The sequence below is a fragment of the Oryctolagus cuniculus genome, chromosome 17 (assembly GCF_964237555.1).
Source record: "Oryctolagus cuniculus chromosome 17, mOryCun1.1, whole genome shotgun sequence".
Lineage (NCBI taxonomy): Eukaryota > Metazoa > Chordata > Mammalia > Lagomorpha > Leporidae > Oryctolagus > Oryctolagus cuniculus.
Window position 1 is genome coordinate 64,671,672 of NC_091448.1, and position 19,604 is coordinate 64,691,275.

General features: G+C 40.9%; 1 long non-coding RNA gene across 1 annotated transcript in view; it reads right to left on the reverse strand.

Moving 5' to 3' along the window:
* LOC138846305 (uncharacterized) overlaps nucleotides 1-19,604 on the reverse strand; it is a 561,128-nt gene that overhangs the window by 187,417 nt on the left and 354,107 nt on the right. The window lies entirely within an intron of this gene.

The following is a 19,604-nucleotide window of genomic DNA, read 5'->3' on the forward strand; positions in this document are numbered from 1 at the left end:
CACTTTGGTACTATCTAGAGAATACTACTTTTATTACTGTTGATGCTATCAGTTACTGCTACTAGTACTGTTGCTATTACTATTAATACCACTGCTGCTCTTAGTATGACTATTTTTTTAACTTCCCCCCCCATAACGTCCCTCCCACCTGCAACCTTCCCCTTTCCCATTCCCTCTCCCCTTCCATTCACATGAGAATTCATTTTCAATTCTCTTTATATACAGAAGATCAGTTTAGCATACATTAAGTAAAGATTTCAACAGTTTGCTCCCACACAGAAACATAAAGTGAAAAATAATAGATGATTTTTTAAATGATGATGAAATCAGATCAGACCTATTGTCATGTTTAATCCCAGCAAGAGTCAAGTTGGGAATTGCTAATTTCTTCTTTTTTTTTTAACAGAAGATCAGTTTAGTATACATTAAGTAAAGATTTCAACAGTTTGCACCCCATAGAAACACAAAGTGAAATATACTGTTTGAGTACTCGTTATAGCATTAAATCTCAATGTACAGCACATTAAGGACAGAGATCCTACATGAGGAGTAAGTGCACAGTGACTCCTGTTGTTGACTTTATAAATTGACACTCCTGTTTATGGCATCAGTAATCTCCCTATGCACCAGTCATGAGTTTCCAAGGCTATGGAAGCCCCTTGAGTTCTCCGACTCTTATCTTGTTTAGACAAGGTCATAGTCAAAGTGGAGGTTCTCTCCTCCCTTCAGAGAAAACTACCTCCTTCTTTGAAGACCTGTTCTTTCCACTGGGATCTCACTCACAGAGATCGTTCATTTAGGTTTTTTTTTTTTTTTTTTTTTTTTTGCCAGAGTGTCTTGGCTTTCCATGCCTGAAATACTCTCATGGGCTTTTCAGCCAGATCCGAATGCCTTTAGGGCTGATTCTGAGGCCAGAGTGCTGTTTAGGACATCTGCCATTCTATGAGTCTGCTGTGTATCTCGCTTCCCATGTTGGATCACTCTCCCCTTTATTTATTCTATCGGTTAGTATTAGCTGGTACTAGACTTGTTTATGTGCTCCCTTTGACTCTTAGTCCTTTCATTATGATCAATTGTGAACTGAAATTGATCACTTGCACTAGTGAGATGGCATTGGTACATGCCACCTTGATGGGATTAAATTGGAGTCCCCTGGTATGTTTCTAACTCTACCATTTGGGGCAAGTCAGCTTGAGCATGTCCCAAATTATACATCTCTTCCCTCTCTTATCCCCACTCTTATGTTTAACAGGGATCACATTTCAGTTAAATTTCAACACTTAAGAATAACTGTGTATTAATTACATAATTAAACCAGTCATATTAAGTAGAACAGACAAAAAAAAACTACTAAGAGGGATAATGTATTAAGTTGTTCATTAACAGTCAGGGCTATGCTGATCAAGTCACCGTTTCTCATAGTGTCGATTTCACTTCAACAGGTTTCCTTTTTGGTGTTCAGTCAGTTGTCACCGATCAGGGCGAACATATGGTATTTGTCCCTTTGGGACTGGCTTATTTCACTCAGCATGATGTGTTCCAGATTCCTCCATTTTGTTGCAAATGACTGGATTTCGTTGTTTCTTACTGCGGTATAGTATTCTAAAGAATACTTTGCCAAAATCTTCTATGAGTTCCAATAGTCTCTTAGTAGAGTTCTTTGGGTCCCCTAAATAAAGAATCATATCATCTGTAAAGAGGGATAGTTTGAGTTCTTCCTTCCCAATTTGTATCCCTTTAATTTCTTTTTCTTGCCTAATAGCTCTGGCTAGAACTTCCAGAACTATATTGAATAGCAGTGGTGAGAGTGGGCATCCCTGTCTGGTACCAGATCTCAGTGGAAATGCTTCCAACTTTTCCCCATTCAATAGGATGTTGGCTGTGGGTTTTTCATAGATTGCTTTGATTGTATTGAGGAATGTTCCTTCCAAACCCAGTTTGCTTAGAGTTTTCATCATGAACGGGTGTTGTATTTTATCAAATGCTTTCTTGGCGTCTATTGAGATAATCATACACACACACACACACACACACGTATGGAGCATCATTACCCTTGACTAAGATGGCTCTGAGGCACTGTGAATCTGAAGGTTTCCAGGACAGCTTATAGAATGTTGGAGCTGATGATGACCTCACAATGAAAATTTATGTCACGTTCACAGGGCTGGAACTGGTCTAGATTAGAATATTTTGAAAAAAAAAAGTGAGCTCAGTGATTTTGAAGACCAAACAAAATCCTACATTTCTACCCTGAAATTGTATTTCAATTTACATGAATGTCCATAAGGCTAAAATACAATCTCCTGCTAATGAGAAAGATGAAATCAACCATAGATTGTGCTCAGATACTATGAACATAATATTTGATTGGACACCTTCCTAATTTATAGAACTGATGGCCTAAAACTGATAAAGAAAACTAAGGTAGCCTGAAGCCTCTGTGCAAAGACTGACATAAATTAGTTTATTGACAATTTACTCAGGTAGTAGTAACAAATTCAACTATAATATGAAAAATAGACAAATGTGTAACTTCAACATACATTGTATTTTGATAATTGTGTTTATCAATGAAAATTTCAGTAGAAGCAGAAATAGGATCACAAAGAGAAGTAATGGATATAGATAAATAGTTTTTAAACACCTTTAAAAATACAGAAAATTTGCAGTCTCTTAAGTCATGGAAATGCTAAGCAGTTTAATTCAATAATATTTTAAAAATTTTATTAGTATAAATGGATCTTTCATGTATTTCATAGCTACAAATCTGGTGATAACCATATTCCCCTTCCCCCTCCCTCCATCCATTCACTTCCTTCTTTTTTTTCTTTAATTTTTTCAAAGACAAAATTTAATTCCACTCTTTAATCGCAGGTTTAATTCACTACTGACTTTACTATTCAACAAGTAAAAAGTGAAAGACTAAAGTTCCACAGGAGTATAAAAAAGGGATAAAAACAATAATTATGTACTAAGATGTCAGTTTCAGTTCTGTACATTTTTGGTATTCTATGTTAATTGACACATATCAGAAAATATATAATATTTGTCTTTTTGGACTGGCTTATTTCACTAAGCATAATGATTTCCAATTGCAACCATTTTGCTGCACAAGTCAGAATTTCATTCTTTTTTTTGCTGAGTAGTATTCCATATTGTGTGTGTGTGTGTGTGTGTGTGTGTCACATTTTCATTATCTGGTTACCAGCTGATGGTTTGAAACCTAAGATAACAATTTCTTAATCTAGTGCTTGGGAATTTTAAAGTGATTGGCCAATTATGAGTCTTTAGAAATAAAGAAAATGTAAAACCAGTGTGCCCCATGAATGTCAAAGATCTCTATGATGAGAATTACAAAACATTAAAGAATAAAATAGAAGAATATACAAAAAATGGACAAATCTTCCGTGTTCCTGGATTGGATGAATCAATATCATCAACATATTGATACTTCTGAAAGGAATTTACAGGTTCGACAGGATATCAATCAAAATACAAAGAAAATTCTTCTTAGATAAAGAAAAAATGATGCTGGGGCTGGTGCTGTGGTGCACCATGGGGGCTCAGGTTTGGGTCCTGGCTGCTCCATTTCTGGTCCAGCTCTATGCTGTGGCCTGGGAAAGCAGTGGAGGATGTCCCTGGCTCTTGGGCTCCTGAACTCATATAGGAGACTTGGAGGTGGCTCCTGGGAGTCCTGGCTTTGTATCGGCATGGCTCTGGCCATTGCAGCCATCTGGGGAATGGGACAGTGGATGGAGGACCTCTCTCTCTCTCTCTCTCTCTCTTTTTCTCTCTCTGTTTCTCTCTCTCTCTCTCTCTCTCTCTCTCTGCCTTTGCCTGTCATTCTTTCAAGTAAATAAATAAATCATTTAAAAATTATGCTGACATTCATATGGAAACACAGGAGACCCCAAATAGTTAAAGCAATCTTATACAACAAAAACAAAGCCAGAGGCATCACAACACAGATTTCAAGACATACTACAGGGCAGTTATTTTCAAAACAGCCAGATATTGGTACAAAATCATATGCACAGACCAGTGGAACAGAATGGAAATGCCACAAATCAATCCAAACATCTACAACCAACTTATCTTTGACAAAGGAGATAAAATCAATCGTTGGAGCAAGGACAGTGTCATCAACAAATGGTGCTGGGAAAACTGAATTTCCACAATCAGAAGTATGAAGCAAGACCCCTACCTTACACCTTATGCAAAAATGCACTCAAAATTGGTTAAATACCTAAATCTAACACCTAATACCATCAAATTATTTGACAACATTGGGGAAACCCTGCAAGACTTAGCATAGGTAAAGAGTTCATGGAAAAGATCTCAGAGGCATAGGCAACCCAAGCTAAAATTGACAAATGGGATTACATCCAATTGAGAAGCCCCTGCACTGCAAAACAATCAGAAAAGTGAAGAGGCAACCAACAGAATGAGAGAAATTATTTGCAAGCCATGCTACTGATAAAGGATTAATAAGCAGAATATATAAAGATATCAAGAAACTCCACAACAATAAGACAAACAACCCATTTAAGAAATGGGCAAAGGACTAAACTGATTTTTCAAAAGAGGAAACACAAATAGCCAACAAGCACATGAAAAAATGCTCGGGATTACTAGCCCTGGAAGAAATGCAAATCAAAACCACAATGAGAAAAAAAAAAAAAAAACACAATGAGATTTACCTCCCTCCAGTTAGAATGACTTTCACACAAAAATCATCAAACTTCAAATGCTGGCAAGGATGTGGGGAAAAGGCACCCTAATCCACTGTTGGTGGGCATGTAAGACAGTATGGAGAACCCTCAGAATCTAAATAGTCCTATCATAAGACAAAGCCATCCCACTCTGGGAATTTACCAAAGAGAAATGAAATCAGCATATGAAAAAGTTATCTGCACCCCCATGTTTATTGCAGTTCAATAGCTAAGACATGGAAACCACCCAAATGCCCATCAACTGAAGACTGGATAAAGAAATTATGGAATATATATGCCATGGATACTACACAACAGTAAAAAAAAGTGAAATCCAGTCATTCACAACAAAATGGATGAGTCTGGAAAACATCAAACTTAGTGAAATAAGCCAGTCCCAAAGGGACAAATACCATATGTTCTCCCTGAACTGTGATAACTAATAGAGAACCTGAAAGGCTCTCTCTCAAGTGAAATTGACACTTTGAGAAGCAGTGACTTGAACAGCCCTTATCTTGACTGTTGAGGAATAGTGTTTATTTTTCATGCTATTTGTCAAACTCTTTACTTAGCACAGAGTTAAACTATGTGTATAAAGTCAATTGAAAATAGATCTCGGCCAGTCGGGGCTGCAGCTGAGGCGGAGGCTGAGGAGGAGTGCGATCCCCCCGCAGCAGGTACCGTGCGGCGGCTCTGCCCGGTCCCGGTCTTGGCGCGGCCTGCACCCCCTCCCGCGGGGGTCGCCATGCCCCTGGCGTTTCTGGCAGCGCCCAGGCCACGCGGGCGCCCGGTCAGGAGCCACCTGTGCGGCTGCGTCCACTGGTGCTCGCGCGCCCGGCGTCCCTGGGACCCGCGGCGGGCGGCGTGGCCGGTGTGGCCCCAGCCACAGCCACGCGCGTGGTTCCTCTGGCGGCGGGGCGTCCCGCGTGGCCAGCGCGTGAGGGGGGCGCGGACCGGCGCCGGGCCGGCGTCTCTGGGGCCGCAGGGGAGTGGCGGCGAGGCACCCAGGGGAGTGTCCAGCGGGGCGGGCTCGCGGAGCCCGCCTTTGACCTCACCTGGCGCTCCTGCAGGTGGCTGGCCCGACTCGGGGACGCTGGGGACTCCTGTCAGGCGTGCCTGTGAGGTCTGCTGGCATGGGGAACCCTGCAGAGGGAGGGTTTGCGGACTCCTGGGACGCAGCCTGTCGCCTCGTGGCCGGCCAGGAGGTGCAGTGCCCTAGCGAACCGTATTTTGGGAAACCGACCCTGGGCAGCAGGTGCCTGTCGCGGGAGAGCATGCGTGCTGGGGGGCTGGATTCTGGCAGAGGCAGAGCGGGCGTCTTGCAGGAGAAGCCTCTCTGCTCTGAGGAGCACTCTGGATTGCCAGCTCCCTGATGGTTGGACAAAGTCCACCGGAAGTGTTCTTTTTTATTGGTTTATTTTATTGTTGTTATAAACATCTGTATATAAGTTGTATGAAGATGTATGCATTGCAAATTTCTGCTCTGTGTGATTTTTTTCCTAAATAAGTATTTATTATCATGTTGTGCTCAACATTAGATGATATGTAAAATGCAACTGAGAAAGAGATATCAAAGAACTGTGCTTTCTCTTTGAACCAGACATGAGTAATAATGAGATGGTAAATTCTAAGCAGAGAAGTATTTGGTTCATTGTGTTTTTTATATATTTTCCTTTGTTTCAGTTTCCTGTAATAAACTTCATATCTATTTCTTTGTATCCTATCATTCAATTTAACTATCACATATCGTTAGGCAGCCTTTAAAAATTTTTCTGTTAACTATAAAGAGTATACTCAATTAAGAATTCTTTATCATTTTATTTTAGAAGAAAAGCATCATATTTTCAGGAAACTATTGTTAAATCAAATAGACATAGTTTTCATTTACCCACACATGAATATAAAATGCACTCAATTGGTAAATCACACAGAGATTACAAAGGGAATACAATTTTCATGTAAAATGGTTGCTAGCTATAGCTATCGCAATTCAGCAGTAATAGTTATCAAGCCAATGTACATTAAGAAAACAAAAACTCAAAGCTAATTATCTATAGTAAACCAAAAGAAATTTTGAAATGGAATTATTTGATTTAAAGTAAATGAACCTGCTATGAATTTAGAAAAAAACTTTGATTTTAAATGGAATAAAATAGAATTAGTTAACCGTGACTTGTTTCAAAGGGGAAACAAATACAGGGATTGATTTACTTGGTGAGAAAGGCACATAACAATTCAATTAAAAATCTGATCCAACATCAGCTGATTCCTTTCTGACTCCAGAGTAGTTAGTTCCTATATATCCTAACCACTGCAGTTTTCTCCTCTCCTCTCCTCCATATCTGAGGTTATGTTATGAGTTTTGCAGTTTATATAGACTAGGTAGGAAATTTCTCTTCTGTTCCTCTTAAAAATGCTTATTTAAAAAGATAACCTGAGGCAATTAACAAGCAAACATAAGTAGTTTTTATCCACTCCATTAAAACATAGACACTGCTCACACTTTTGTCACCAAGTTATGGTGAAGTGCATAGACAGCCAATACATTCAATTTTCAACAGTACGCAAAATCCCCACAATATACCTTATAACAAACTCTTTTTTAAATTATTTTTTTTATTTTTTATTTTTGACAGGCAGAGTGGACAGTGAGAGAGAGACAGAGAGAAAGGTTTACCTTTTGCCGTTGGTTCACCCTCCAATGGCCGCTGCTGCCAGCGCACTGTGGCCGGCACATCGCGCTGATCCGAAGCCAGGAGCCAGGTGCTTCTCCTGGTCCCCCATGGGGTGCAGGGCCCAAGCACTTGGGCCATCCTCCACTGCACTCCCGGGCCACAGCAGAGAGCTGGCCTGGAAGAGGGGCAACTGGGACAGAATCCGGCGCCCCGACCGGGACTAGAACCCGGTGTGCTGGCACCGCAAAGCAGAGGATTAGCCTATTGAGCCACGGCGCCGGCCTGACAAACTCTTAACATTAGTAAAAATAAAATTTCAGCAATTATAACCTATAAAATCAAACAATAATGGGAAGAGTAATGATCTAATTCCAGATGCCGTCCTTGTTTGATGTGCCTGGTACCCTAAGAGCATTTTAATCACAGCTAGAAAAGCCATTTCTAAACTAAGTGTCAAATTTTACATTGTTTTGGTATTAAATATGCTATTAACATGCTGTCTTTAGCACATTGGATTGAACAATATATCCTGATTAGGCTGCCATTTTTGATGCTATTTTTTCTAAGGTTTTGTCTAGTATAGTAAATTATTTTGAGACATTAAAATAATTCTGCTGAAAATAATTTAACATAACAAAACTTCTCTTTTTTTAAATTTTTATATTTGACAGGTAGAGTTATAGACAGTGAGAGAGAGTGAGAGAAAAGTCTTCCTTCCGTTAGTTCACCCCCCAAATGGCCACTAGGGCCAGTGCTGCGCCTACCCGAAGCCAGGAGCCAGGTGTTTCTTCCTGGTCTCCCATGTGGGTGCAGACACCCAAGCACTTGGGCCATCCTCCACTGCCCTCCCGGGTCACAGCAGAGAGCTGGACTTGAAGAGGAGCAAACGGGACTAGAACCCGGTGCCCATATGGGATGCCAGTGCTGCAAGGTGGAGGATTAACCAAGTGAGCCACGGGCCAGCCCCCAAAACTTCTCTGACCTTGCTCTACTGTGATTGATTTTAGTGAAACTGCAGTGACCAAGTTACAAAATGTTCAACCAAGTTGTTTTTATGAGAATTATGTTCGCATATTCACTCATGCAATAATTCAAGATAGTGTAATAGAAACAATAGTTAAACATAAACATTGTGGCTGTATGCATCTCCCTTTATATTATGTATTTAGAAACTGTTAAAAAAATCTTAGGTACTAGCAGTTGTGGCAAAACTAGGCAAACTGTGTAGTTGAACCATTGAAAAGGCTCTTATTACAAGATAGTTACATGACCTTTTCAGGAGTGCGCTTTTAATTAAAGAGATTAATGAAGTGAATAGCTATTAAAAAATCCAGAAAAGCCCAAATTTTACATTGTGGCTAATAGCATTTATACATCAGGGTTAATGATGTCTAGTTCTTGTCTACACATATTTAATCTAATCACCCATACTGCATATTGTTTTAATAGCCACGTTAAAAAAACTACTCTTTACTAAGTAGGGTCAATTATTGTAACTTAAAAATTATTTTTTTAGAGGCTGGTGCTGTGGCATAGTGGGCTAAGCCTCTGCCTGCAGCACTAGAATCGCATTTTGGTGTCAGTTCAAGTCCCAACTGTTCTACTTCTGATCCAGCTCTCTGCTATGGCCTGGGAAATCAGTAGAGGATGGCCCAAATCCTTGGGCTCCTGCACCCACATGGGAGACCTGGAAGAAGCTCCTGGATCCTGGCTTTGGATTGGCATTGCAGCCAGTTGGGGAGTGAACCAGCAGAATTGCAGACCTCTCTCTCTGCCTCTCCTTTTCTCTCTGTGTAACTCTGCCTTTCAAGTAAACAAATCTTTTTCTTTTTTTTGTAAGGGAAAAGGTTTATTGGGGAAAACCCAGCAGACCAGAGGGAAGGGGTGAAGAAGGAAAAAGAGAGTAAGAGAAGAGAGGGGAGCAAGAAAGAGGAGAGAGAGTGGGAGAGAGACAGCAAGGATGAGAGGAGCCGAGCGAGGAAGAGGGGGGAGAGAGAGAGAGAGAGAGAGAAAGGAGAAGAGAGCAATAAACAAATCTTAAAAAATTATTTTTTAAAATTTATTAATTTATTTGAAAGGCAGAGTTACAGAGAGTTATAGGCATAGAGAGAGGAAGAATGGTCTTCCAGTTCACTCCCCAAATGGCTGTAAAAGCTGAAGTTGGGCCAATCTGAGATCAGGATCCAGGAGTTTCTTCTGGGTCTCCCATGCAGATGCAGGGGCCCAAGCACTTGGTCCATCTTTGACTGCTTTCCCAGGCCATAGCAGAGAGCTAGATCAGAAGAGGAGCAGCAGGACTTGAACCACCACCAGTATTGGATTCTGGCACTGCAGGAGGAGGCTTACTTGTCGCTCCCCCTCTTCGTGGAGGAGCGACACAAGACCCTGCGCTGTTCTTTTGTCTGCTCGGCCCTCCCCGGGTTTGCTGCTGGTTCTTCCCGGGTTGGCTACTATCCCTTCCACCTCCGTGGAAGGGCAGTTCCCCCTGGCCACATTCCCCACTTCCGCAGGGGAGCGGCACACCGCCGGCCGGCTTTCTCGGGGGCTGCACGGGTTCCCTTAGATGTTCCCCATAGATGTTCCCGGTGCATGCCGTCTCTCTCCTCCTTTATAGTCCTCCTCCGCCAATCCTAACTCGGCTGCCCACACGCCGAGTACGCTGCTCTCCAATCAGGAGCAAGTCCTACAGTTTATCAGTTGAACTGGAGGCAGCTGTGCGGAAGCTGTTTACTTCTCTCCCAACGCCACATTGTGGGAGAGCAGATGCATAGAATAAGTCTTAATTCGAGTAACTTAGTCTAGTCCGGATTGCTCCCCACAGATCCCCCTTTCTTTTTATTTTTTGGCGTTGATACGCGCCTGTCTTCGGTGTCCCGCGGCACACACTCTGCTCTACTTGCTAGAGTTGCCACAGGCTCTTACAAGTCCTATCAGGCAAACCGAATCCGGGTCCTCTCTTCGCCATGTTGTGAGGAGGTTTTTAGGCGCTGATGCGTGCCTGTGTTCGGTGCCCTGCAGCGCATGCTCTGCTCTGCTAGAACTGCCTGCAGGTGCTTACAAAACCTATCAGGCAAACTGAATCCAAGCCTTCTCATTGCCTTTTTGTGGGGGAGACTTATTAGTGTTGGTTCGTGCCTATCTTCGGTGACCTGCAGCTCATACTCTGGTCAAGCTGCTTGCTGGCGCTTACCGCCTTAAATCAGGCAGACCGAATCCAAGCCTCCTAATTGTTGCATTGTGGGGAAGCTTTACTGATGTTAATTCGTGCCTGTCTTCGGTGACCTGCGGCGCATAAGCTGCTAGCCGCCCAGGTGCTCATCGCCTCACTTAATCAGGCAGACCGAATCCAAGCTCTCACATTGCAGTGTTGTAGGGAGGCCTTTCTATTTCTCTATTTCTCTATCTCCGGGCATTCCTATTTCTCCCATTTTACTTCTGTCTGCCAACATTCCCATTTCTCTCACTTTACTTCTAAACTTCTGTTTCTCTTATCCCTGCGGCTTTCCGGCACCTCGCCCCGCCGGCGGGTTCCCGGCTCTGCGCCGCTTCAGCCCGCGCGCCTCTCTCATCTGCGCAGCTTCCCGGCTTTGCGCGGCTCGGCTTCGCGCGCTCCGCGGTCTCCACGCTTAACCCTTTCGCGTCTGAACCACAGCCTCGCGCCAGCCCCGTTCCCTATCTATTCACGCCCCGTGCTCTCTGCACGCGGCGGCTTCCGCGAGTAACACAGCGTAGATTACGTGTCCGCCACTAGCATTCAATCTAAGTTCCCCGGGCTAGCCTGGTGAATTCAACCCAGCGTACGTCTCCGCCCCACGGTTTGGCTTCCCGTCCTTTGCTCCCCGGGCTAATCAGACGGATCCCAACCAGGCTCACGTTTCAGCTTCTGGTTTCAACTTTTCGCCCCTTATTCCCGGGCTAACTTGAGAACCCCAAAGTGGCTTTCGTGTCCGCCTTGGCCTGCCCCCCACGGCTTCAATTTCCCTAACATTTTTCTCTACCCGGTATGTTTCCCTAAGTTTTCTTCCAACAATATTCCTCCCTCATTTCTCCTGGCCTCTCCCCACAGTCTGCGTCCAAGTCTGTTTGTTCTAGCTTTCACTTTCGCTTTTGACCTTAGAGATTTCTCCCAGCTTCCCCCTGTAGTCCGTATCTGAATCTATGCCTAGGCTTTCAATAGCTTCTTCCGGCACCCTTTTTGTCCGGCTTTTCCCTAGGCTGTTTGCTAGTCTCTCTCTCCGGTATTTTCCCAGTTCTTCCCGTTTCTTCCCTCCTAAGTTTCCTATCCGTCCTAGGTTTCCTATCCGAGCTAGGTTTCCTATCCGAGTCACGGCACCATTATGTCGCTCCCCCTTCTTCGTGGAGGAACGACACTAAACCCTGCCCAGGCTTCATATCCGAGTCACGGCACCATTATGTCGCTCCCCCTCTTCGTGGAGGAGCGACACAAGACCCTGCGCTGTTCTTTTGTCTGCTCGGCCCTCCCCGGGTTTGCTGCTGGTTCTTCCCGGGTTGGCTACTATCCCTTCCACCTCCGTGGAAGGGCAGTTCCCCCTGGCCACATTCCCCACTTCCGCAGGGGAGCGGCACACCGCCGGCCGGCTTTCTCGGGGGCTGCACGGGTTCCCTTAGATGTTCCCCATAGATGTTCCCAGTGCATGCCGTCTCTCTCCTCCTTTATAGTCCTCCTCCGCCAATCCTAACTCGGCTGCCCACACGCCGAGTACGCTGCTCTCCAATCAGGAGCAAGTCCTACAGTTTATCAGTTGAACTGGAGGCAGCTGTGCGGAAGCTGTTTACTTCTCTCCCAACGCCACATTGTGGGAGAGCAGATGCATAGAATAAGTCTTAATTCGAGTAACTTAGTCTAGTCCGGATTGCTCCCCACACTTACTGAATTGTTTTAACAAGGGTATCACACATCAGCGATAAGTTCAAGTAAAAATTCACTGGAGAATGGAAGCATCTAAAAGGGTAGTCACTTCGCATGCCCATCAAGATACTTGAATAATTGGAGAGTTGCACAGCAACAAACAAGAAAATGAAGAGCACCAATAACCAGTGCTACAGACTCCTTCTCTTTGAGCTCATTTTTGAGGTCTTGGCAAAGCTGCTACTCCTGATGACATTCTTGCTATGCTTCTCTTCAACTGTAGGGATCCACTTTCCATGGACTGTCTTCATGGAGTTAGCACCTGCCTCAACCACCCATTGCATTGTGTTGCTCGCTCCCCCTATAAAGCCTCTGTGAGACTCTGCTTCAAGTGGCCCTGCCACCAGAGCTGGAGGCTCTTGGGCAGTGTGTTAGCTATGCCATCAGAGTCTGGCAGCCTACTCAGCAGCAGCAAAGCAGCACCTGGGGGGAGATGCAGTGGTGGGAATGTTCTCAGGTGATGCTCTTTCTGACTGTTGCTTGAAGCATGGGATTAAGGAAGACGTTGCAATGCAAGAATATAAAAGTGCAACCTGTTGCCTGCAACTTGCCTTTGTTTTTTAAAGTGTTTGAAATAAAAAAATTAAATTCTGATGAATGTAAAACAAAAACCAAGTAAACCAGAATACATCCAGATTCCTCATAGCAGATTTGGTATACATTATTGAAAATATAAACAAGTGATAATAATCAATGACAAGACAAAACAAAATAAAATTGGGTTAAGTATAATGCTATATATTATGTTATGATTATTAAAGGTAGAAATGGATAACTTAGCCCTTGATTGTTAGAGAACATGGTTTTCTTTTTTGTTTTTGTCCTTTACTTCTTTTTTTCTTCATACTAATCAGTAAACTCTCTACTTGGTGTAGGGTTAACCTTATGAGTATAAAAATTAACTGAAAACGTATTTCTTTAAAAAATAAGAATAGCAAAGGAAGAGGGTGAAAGAAGAAAGGCAGGAGTATGGGTGGGGGGGAGAAGCATCATATTCCCAAATCTGTATATATTAAATGCATTAAGTTGTATTCCCCAAACAAAATAAATGAAAAATTAAAAAAGAAATGGTAACTTAGTAGTTTTGATTATAGAGTTCCAAGAAGATAGAGATCATACTTGAAAAATATTCCTAAGTAACCTATTCCAATACAGTTCAGAAATATTGCAGTATCTTAAGTCTACACAAGTTCAAGCTATTTGTAGAAAAGCTTTAAAACAGTATTATCACAGTTTCAAACTAATGTATGGAAAATTTTGACATCAACATGATTTTGAGAAATATATGTACATCAAAGTTACTCTGAGTAAGATGAGTCTGCAATAATGACAAATATGTCCACACAGTTTAAAGGTAAATGTTCTCTTGCTTGCATATATGTATGCAATATGCATTTTAAAAGTTAAAAATACAAGATAAAAAAGTATTCCACCAGAATATGCAGGAGATTGATGACTGCATAACAACAATAACAACAAAATGAAAACCAGGATGGCCACAGTTTACCCACGGTAGGATATTAAGAAAAGAAAGATTACTAATTATATACACATATGACAGTGACAAAATCAGAATCAAAATGGAAAATAAATAAGGGATGTTAATTTTATGATTCACATTATAGTTTGATTACCATAGGTGAGATGAATAATATGGTATGAATATTAACAGACAGACACAAATATACATGGAAATATTTGAAAAGTATGCCTAACATTACAGGTACTGACTCACAGGAAAATGGTAATGATGAGGAACTAAATGAAAATATTATGGCTATTACTAGAATAATGTAAAAGATGATACCAGTGTTTCAATCTAAATAACAAAATTTCAAGTCAATAATTAGTTTTGAATAATGGAAGAATAAAGTAAAATTAATATGTGCCTATAAAAAGATCCCCATATATCTGGTTATAGGGAACTCTGTACCATAAAATCACTATAGCAACTGACAGAATTTTGAGTTACTTGATGACGTCACAATGATAGAGCCTACCAATAAATCAACAGGTTACTTTTAGTGTTGGCATAAGTTGGTTACTGATGACATATCTAGGTGATAGTAATAATTCAAAGACAAAGTGAAATTTGAAAAGGGATGAACTCATTAAGGTATTTATTTTAATTGTCTTTTTAAAGATTTACAAAGCTGAGAGGGAGGGAAGGAGGGAGGGAAGGAGAGAGAGAGAGATCTTCAGTTTGTTGGTTCACTCCCTGAATGACCACAAAGCCTCTACTGGGTCAGGGTGAAGTCAAGAGCCTGGAACTCTATCTGGATTTCCCACATGGTTGGCAGGGTCCCAAGTACTTGGGCCACCTTCCATAGGAGTGAAATGGATTGGAAGTGGAACAGCCAAGACTCAGGCTGAGCTCAGATGGGATGCTGGCATCACAGAGAGCAGTTTAACCTTCTGCCCCACAACACTAGCCACTGTATTTTGATGAAAATGAATGAGTGATTTGGCATAATCACTTATAAAGTGAGAAGCACAAATATAGGTTTCTAGTGAAAAACAGTGCATGTAATTTTCACTTAAAGAGAATATAAAGAAAATGCTAGACTTAGGTGTAAAATCTAAGGCATTCATTCTCACAGAAGTAGTACAGTTGACATATAAGAATGAGGGCTTCTTCCTGTTTTGTACCCTACATGCCTTACTTGGCTCATGTTAGTCTGAGCTTTCATCGTAACAATTTTGCTCCCCTTCCATTCACATCAAGATTCATTTTCATTTCTCTTTATATACAGAAGATCAGTTTAGCATACATTAAGTAAAGAATGGAAGGGGAGAGGGAGTGGGAAAGGGGAGGGTTGTGGGTGGGAGGGACATTATGGGGGGGAAGCCATTGTAATCCATAAGCTGTACTTTGGAAATTTATATTCATTAAATAAAAGTTTCAAAGCAAAAAAAAAAAAAAAAAAAACCAATTTTGCCAGTGAGTCACAGCTATGCCCTAACCAACAGATATGAACAAATAGGAACCTTAACCCTGGGAAAGACTCTTTCTTGGGTATTCTACCTCAGTCATCCTTATATCTGCCATACTAATGACATTTAAATGATCTGTCTTTATTAGTCACCAATCGTTTGTAACTGTATTTATATTACAGATAATTTTATATTAAACTTTCTCAGTTCAAATTACTAGTGTTTTCTCTCTCTTCAATAGTTACTGATTGTTATGGAATTCATCCAAGGAAATAGGCCTGTATAGATGGGATATGGGGATTAGTTTGGCCCTGCATTTTAGCCATCCCTTAATTCTTTGTTGCAAAGATCTGTTCTTTTCTTTTTACTAATCCTCTGGATTTAACTATAGTGCAGAATCTGTGACAATGAGATGTTGGTATTAGAAGTCTGTGACCTGCAGTGACATTAAATTGAAACAAGTTGTGGTGAATTCTGATGTAGTGGCAAGTAAAACACATGACTTGGGAGCCAAATAGTTGCTATGTTTGATTATGGCCATAATGATCATTCATAAAGACTGTTGTATGGGGTGGATTCATTTGCCTCTTGAGCACATACAAAAAAATATTGACAGGGGCTGGCGCTGTGATGTAGTGAGTAAAGCCACTGCCTGTAGTGCCAGTATCCCACATGGGTGCCAGTTTGAGTCCCAGCTGCTCTACTTCCAATCCAGCTCTCTGCTATAGGCTGGGAAATCTGTATAAGATGGAACAAGTCCATGGGCCCCTGCACCCACATGGGAGACCTGGAAGAAGCCCTTGGCTCCTGCCTTTGGATTGGCTCTGCTCCTGCTATTGTGACCATTTGGAGAGTAAACCAACAAAGGGAAGACTTTGTCTGTCTGTCTGTCTCTCTCTCTCTCTCTCTCTTTCTCTGCTTTGCCTCTCTCTAACTCTGACTTTCAAATAAATAAATAAATCTTTAAAATATAAGACAAACATTGACAATCTCACACTGCAAACTCAGCTCAAACCACAGTCTGAGAAACAGAACATTTTCATGAAAATTCTAGAAGAGTCTCCCATTTCCTATAGTCACTGAATTGAAATTGCTAAACACACACACACACACACACACACACAATTATTCAGGTTGCTGAATTATGATGACAGTTGAATTCCCAGCCTTCCATATTTTTTCATGTGAAATTTATGGGAATTATTGGTAAAGAGTGAGATACTGACATTTGTAAATAGCACATCTTGTTTGGACCTGGATGAAACTCACCGTATGAAACCATTTAGTCACTTTGGGATCCTCTTACCAGAAGTAATTTACAGTCTGGTATCCAAGAGACTAGCTTTCCTCTGAAAACCCAAGCATCATCTGGAGTGGAATCTTCAAAAAGGGATGATCATTGGCTTCCTGGCCCACTAGAACCACTCTGTTGCAACTAGATCTACTCAAGTGCAATGTAGCATAATACAGGATGCAGGCACATATTGTGACCCAGGATGAAGCAACATCTTTACTATAGTTGTTTTCCAGGGAAATCATAAAAGTGCACACTGGCTGGCTTACATAACAGAAATGTGTTTGTTCACAGTACTGGAAGTTAGAATTCCAAGATGAAAGTATCAATAGGTCTGGTTCCTTCCAAGGCCTCCTTCTTTGATTTAAAGATGGTCACATTCTTCCTGTATGCTCATCTGTTCTTTTCTTTGTGTGTGAACATACATGATCCTTTTGTCCTAATCTTTTTCTTTTGTAAGAGTGTCAGTCATTAGATGAGAGTTCACGCCAAAAGGCTCACTGTATATCATTCATTTTTTTTGACAGGTAGCATTATAGACAGAGAGAAAGAGAGAGACAGAGAGAAAGGGCTTCCTTTTGTTGATTCACCCCCAAAATGGCCACTACAGCTGGTGCTGTGCTGATCTGAAGCCAGGAGCCAGGTGCTTCCTCCTGGTCTCTCATGCAGGTGCAGGCCCCAAGCACCTGGGACATCCTCCACTGCCTTCCAGGGCCACAGCAGAGAGCTGGCCTGGAAGAGGAGCAACCAGGACTAGAACCTGAAGTGCTGGCACTGCAGGCAGATTAGCCTAATGAGCCGCAGCGCTGGCTAATCAGTCATTTCTTTAATGGTCCTATTTCCAAATAAATTTATATTCTAAGGTACCAGGGGTTAGCTTCTTCAAATTATGAATTTTTAGGGTACACACTTTCTCCCCTAACACACACCAAGAACTGTAGGAGCAGAGTAATATCTGTTGTAATTACACATTTTTGTACTATTTAACTTTTACAAACGTGTTGATGTATTACTCATGCAATCAAACAGGAATTGAGTGATAATGTCAGAGTATAAAACAGGAACAAACTTAAATGAAGTTCAAATGAAAAACAACCACACTGAATGGGGGAAAACATATCAAAGTAAACTTGTATACATTATTCTGATTATGATACCTCAGTATAAAGACAGATAAAACTATGAATAGACAATGAGTTCTACTATGTTTGATTTTTATTACAGTATGGATAAGCATCCTAAAACTACATGCTTATATATTCTAGAATTGAAGGAATTATGAGATTAAGATTAAAATATGTTTTAGACTAAAATAAGCACTGTAGTCCTTTCACCTACATCTTATTTTCTGGTATTCTTCACTGCAAGGAAACAGGTTTATAGTGCAATGATTTCTTCCAGACTGAAGAAAGAGACTAGTATTTAGAAATGACATTGGAACATTTAATCATGCCAATAAAATGGAAATGATTAGATTAATGGAGAGAATTCAAAAGGATACAGAAAGCAGCTTGAATGGCTACAACGGGTCAAATACAGGAGTTGAGTATCTAAATAGTAGCACATTTTAATTTGTTAAGTAAAATAAAATTCTATGAGCTTCTATTGTTATAAAAGTGAATAAATAGGTGTGGGAGAAGGGAACACTTTTATTAAAGTTGGACTACTACTGTTATCAGGTTAAACTGCTGTCTGCAATGCCAGCATCCCATATGGGTACAGATGGGAATCTTGGCTGCTCCACTTCTAATCAAGCTCCCTAATGATGTGCCTAGGAATGCAGTGGAATGGCCATGTACCTGGGCTCCTGCACTCATGTGACAGACCCAGATGAGCCTCCTGGCTTCTGGTTATGGCCTCACTCAGCCCTGGCTTTTGTGGCCATTTGAAGAGTGAACCAGCAGTTGGAAGACTCTTCTTACTCTCCCCCTATCTTTCTCTGTAACTGTGCCTTTTGGATAAAGTAAATCAATCTTCTAAAAAATAAATTATAATAACCAATTAATATAACAAAATAATGGGATTTGTAAAAATAGCCACTTAGAAAACATGCTAGTAATAACAGAGCCAAACAATAATTATCAATAAATACTAAAATGGGTGAATGAATGTTTCCTAATAATTTAATTATGGTTTCAAAATATCTCACCACAATTTATTACAAATAGACAACTACCAATTTCACAGTAGAGAAAAATGGTAGATATCACCTTAAGAAATTATGAAATTAACATCTCCAAAGATAGAGCAAGTCAGCATCATGTATCTCCTGATCCAATGTGCTGAGAAGGACACAATATCACTTCTGGGGTCGTTCTGCCACAAAATCACGAACTGAATGTGGTGTAGACAATCATAAGGCAAATCCAAGTTAACTGGCTTAGCCAGTTAATGAAAGGAAAAGAAAGACAACAATTCTTCCAGGTTGAAAAAGGTTAGAGATATGATAACTAAATTCAATATGTGATGCTAAACGGGAACAGGGGTGGTACATAGAAGAGAGTAAACTGCTGTAAAGGACATTACTGGAATGAGTGGAAAACTCAAATATAGAGTTTGGGGATGAGTAACACTATTATCAAACTGTTATAGTTTCTTAATTACTGTATTATGAATTAAGAGAATACTCTTGTTCTTAGAAAATGTTATATAGTGAACTGTTTAAGGGAAAAGTGGCAAAAACTTTGCAATTCACTTCCAAACAATAGAGATAAAACAAGTATAGTGTGTGTTTGTGTGTGATGCGCATGTGGAGAGAACAAGCAATTTCAAGGATTAACTTGTAAATCTGAGTAATGGGTGTCCAAGAACACTTGATACTATTCTTATAATTTCTTAAAGTTTCATTAAAATTTTAAAGTTACAGAAACAATGCACACTCCTAAATCATTCTCATGTTAAATTTTATGAAACTAAATGGGAATACATACTAGATAAAAATGAATTGAAAATGAGAACAATATATATCAAAAATTGAAAAAAGAAATGATTGATAAAAGAACAATAAAATTAAACACTTCTAAATAAAGAAAACCAGGGCCAGTGCTGTGGCATAAAAG